General features: G+C 31.0%; 1 pseudogene; it reads left to right on the top strand.

The window, feature by feature from the left end:
- The first annotated feature begins 615 nt into the window (after positions 1-615).
- LOC111764201 (U2 spliceosomal RNA) lies at positions 616-734 on the top strand (annotated as a pseudogene).
- Positions 735-4,456: the final 3,722 nt, after the last annotated feature.

The following is a 4,456-nucleotide window of genomic DNA, read 5'->3' as shown; positions in this document are numbered from 1 at the left end:
AGGGAGTAGAAGTTTGTGACTTGGGATGCCTGGTGGTATTCCTGGGACACAGGCACACCTTGAAATTATGCAGCTTTTTATGCCAATGTACTTATTGTGCATTTTTCTGGTGAAAGGATCCATAATTTCACCATAAGCTCAAATAGATCCTTGACTTGGAAAAAGCTGGTTAAGGTGGAAAAGTTTTAGTGGTGGGTGATGGTGATAGTAGCACAACATTGTGAATGCAGTTGACAGCACTGAATTATATATTTGTATGTGATTAAAAGGGAGGAATTTTTGGTGGTATATATGTTACTAGAATAAATTTTTTTTAAAAAGAAAGATGTAATAAAATATTTGTTTATAAACCTAACAAGAGACCTTCAAAATAAGTGAGGGCAAGACTGAAAGAAACAATATTAAGGAGGACAAAATCCATAATCGCAGATGGAGATTTGGGCAGAAATTTCTCAGTAATTGATGGAAGAATTATATAAAAATAAATAAGAATATACAAGATATGAGCAACACTAGTTGATATTTTTTACCTAATTGATATTTTATTAACTATCCTAACAATTGCAAAGTACATATTCTTCCCAAGTGCATTTGGACTTTCATCAAAATAGAACAATCACTTCTTGGCCTTTTGGATAAGCTCAAGTGTAGTATCTGTTCTTATCAGTTTAAGATAGAACAAATGCTGGACTGTAAAACATATTTCAATATATTTCAAACTGTTGGTATCATACAAAGTAGGTTTTCTGGTTGCATGTTAGTTAAATGAAAAGTCAATAATAAAATATCTAAGAAGCCCCAAAATATTAAAATAATAGATCAATATACTTCTAAACAACCTACAGATAAAAGAAACATTTCCTAAGATAATTAGAAAAGAACCTATCTGAAAGGAAAAACAAACTATTAAAAGTTGTGAGTTGTAAGTAGGACTTAGAGAAATTTATTCTTATTAGAAAATAAAATGGTTTAAAACCAAAGTAAGAAGAGAGGAAATAGCAATAATAATAAAGATCAGTAAAACAGGAATACTAAAATAGAAAAAGCTAACAGCAAAAAGTTGTTTCTTTGAAAAAAGTAATAAAATATTTATTTTCACTTCTTTCAAGACTGATCAAGAATGGCAAAAACAATTCAAATGTTGGGAAGGACATGAAACAATTACAAATATGTGCTGGAACAATGGGGGAGGGGAGTGGTAAGCATCAGAAAATTGATAATGTTCCAGAATATTCATACAGCACTATTTATAACAAGTAAAAACTAAAAACTGCCCAAAAGTTCATGTCCATCATTCAGAGAAAGTATACATAATAAAGTATTCACATAATGAACATTATAAAGCAACAGGAATAAAATAATACTATAAACAATGTCATGGAAGAATGCGAAAAAATAATATAGAGCAAAAGAAAAATATTGTATTTTCACAAATTTACAAAAAATGAAAACCAATTTTCAGTGTTAAAAGTCATATTAGTGATTACCCTTTTGGGGTGTTAGTGATTGAAAAGAAGCATGAGAGGGAATTCCAGGGTGCTTATAATCTTCTCTTTACCAATTCAGGTGTTTATTGCATGGATGTGTTCTTTTGTGAAATTTCTGAGAGTTTTATCATTCCAACTTGTACACTTTCCTGAATCACTGCAATGTATTTAATAAAAAGGTTTCTTAAAAATTAATGGTCCCTCATAGTCTGTTGTAATGGGAAGAGAAAATTTATAATAAATACAGAAGCTATAAAATAACGCATTATGATAAATTGCATTTGTACCCTGCTTTCCTCAGTTTCATCACTTTATAGTTATAAGAAGACCAATGCTGCAGTCACAAAATTAGTCTTGTATATTTATTAAAAATAAATACTAATATTTTATGTTATTAATAGTTCTTTTTTCAAAAGAAATAATGCTAATACACAAAAAACTATATATGGTTAGATGTAGAACTTGCTAAAGTAATCAGTCCTAGCAGTAAGAGTTCTTTTGATCTAAACGCTCTGGACAAGTCTTTCATTCAGAAATATTTTATTTGATTATTTCTTCAGATTTAATTATCTCTTTATCCCCTCAGCAGTGCTGTCCAACAGTAGTTTGTGTGATAATGGAAATGTTCCATTATAATGTGCTACTAGTTATAATTTTAAATGTGACTAATGCTATTGAGAAGCTGAATTTTTTATTTTATTTAATGTTAACTGATTTAAATTGAAATAGTCACTTATGGCTACTGGCTATTATATTGGACAGCATAGATCTAGACCTTCAATTTAAAATGATATTATATATTTTAAAGCAATGTTCTATTTCCTTTTCTTTCTTTGTTTTTACTCCAACAAGTTAAATAAAAAATACTTCCTTGAATTGGTGCTCTGAATTTCTAATTTGGTTTTCAAAATTGTTTTTACTGTAAGCTGCTGACATTACACTTCTTGTTGGGGTGTCATCATTGTGCCCTCATCTTTATGGATTAATTGCTATATCAGTGTTTCTTAAACTGTGTTTTATGAAGTTCCTATATAAAAATTCTTAAAATGTAGATTCTAGAGAGTCTCATTCCAAAACTACTGAATGAGAATTTTAGCAATTGAATCTTGAAATCTGCATTTTATCAGTCTCCCACTATAATTCTTATGAAAACTAACATTTTGAAAAATTTCTGATATAGAACATTCACTATTTCAACTTATGTATATGTTTTAGTATCTATATATGTCTAGTTTATTAGAGCGTCACATAGTGAGTAGATAAGAGAAAATACCTCCCAACATAAGATGGGCACCCATGGAAAGGAGCTTCTCCTGAGTTCATGCCTGATTACAGCCAAAGGGAATGCCTCACAGAAATTTGGGCTATTTTTATAAACACCAAAATTTCTTCAAATGTATTCAATATGTAGTGAGGCTCCTCTTGACTCCAGAGTATTCCTCTCAGTATGAACTTCAGGGTTAAATAATATGGTAAGAAATTGAGAAACCTGGACTCCAACTGGCACTCCTTTAAAACTTTTTGTATGATTCTTTTTTTTAAATTTAATTTAATTTTTTAATTATCTTTTTTAAAGTTAATAGAGCACACAAAATGTTACATTAAAAAACATGAGGTTCCCATATACCCCACTCCCCACCCCCTACCCCCATCATTTTTGTAATTGTATTTTTTTGAAGATGCATAGATCACAAAAAAATGTTACATTAATAAATATGAGGTTCCCATATACCCTACACTCCCCCCCACCCCAGTCCTCCCATATCAACAACCTCTTTCATCACTGTAGCACATTCATTGCATTTGGTGAATACATTTTGGAGCACTGCTGCAAGACATAGATAATAGTTAACATTGTAGTTTACACTCTCCCCCAGTCCATTCAGTGGGTTATGGCAGGATATTTAATGACAGGGAAGGGATAAGATGGAAGCATAGGGATACCTTTGGGTGGGGTAACTTTAAGATTACATCCCCCTAGCTCATCAGTTGTTAAACCTTTTTAAATGATCTGGGGTACTATGTTCTTTATTAGCTCCCAGGTGGTTCCAATACACACTAAATAAAGTTTGAAAATCTTTGTCCTAGCTGTCAGGAGTCAGAAGGGAAATTGGGTCTTTTGAGTCTATCCATTAATATACAGCTTTTCTTTACTTTCGCGACACCGACCATAATCAAGAGTACATTTTTCTTTATACATTTTTATCACACTTGTCACAGATCTCTACTTTGTCTTTAAAAGCATAAACTGACTCAAACAATGCTGCTTTCTCTTTACATAGATGAATACTACATGGATCCATAGTCTTTGATCATCCAGGGATCATTTATCTATGGCATTAAAATTACCAGAATAGAATATATCACTGCCAATCCCTACCCCTATCTCTATTTCCTGTTTATTTATTTTCTGGGAATTATCATTTCTGAAATGGCAAAATGATAGCTAGCTGAATGTAAAAACAATCTTCATAAAGCAGTAAGAAAAAGGCAAATAAAAAAAGAATGGACAGAGGATATCAACAATCACAAAAGAAGAAATTCAAATGGCAAGATGCTCAATTTCATTATAAATTGGAAAAAAACACTAAAATATGACAGTATTGTTTATCTTTCGGATTGCTAAAAGTTGAAAAAATTTAATAAAATTCCATTGGCAAGTATGTAGATAAGTGGATACACTCATCTACTTCTGATGAAATGGCAGATTGATAAAGCAGCTTACAGCTATTTATACAAGAGAAATATCCTGTGTGTAAACAAAAAGGCTTGATTTCAATATTACAATTTTGTAACTAAAAAATTAGAAAGACTTTGAAGTCTGTATGTAAACAAGTAAGTAGTTAAAGGAACTGTGGGACATCAATATAACACATTACTATGCAGAAGTTCTTTCTATCAGCAAAAAATTCCCCAAGATATATATGTTTTATTAATAAACAAAAAATATACCAAGGAACGTATATTGT

Source organism: Dasypus novemcinctus, chromosome 3 (assembly GCF_030445035.2).
Source record: "Dasypus novemcinctus isolate mDasNov1 chromosome 3, mDasNov1.1.hap2, whole genome shotgun sequence".
NCBI lineage: Eukaryota > Metazoa > Chordata > Mammalia > Cingulata > Dasypodidae > Dasypus > Dasypus novemcinctus.
The sequence above is the reverse complement of the archived record's forward strand: the minus strand, read 5'-3'. Positions and strand labels throughout refer to the sequence as shown.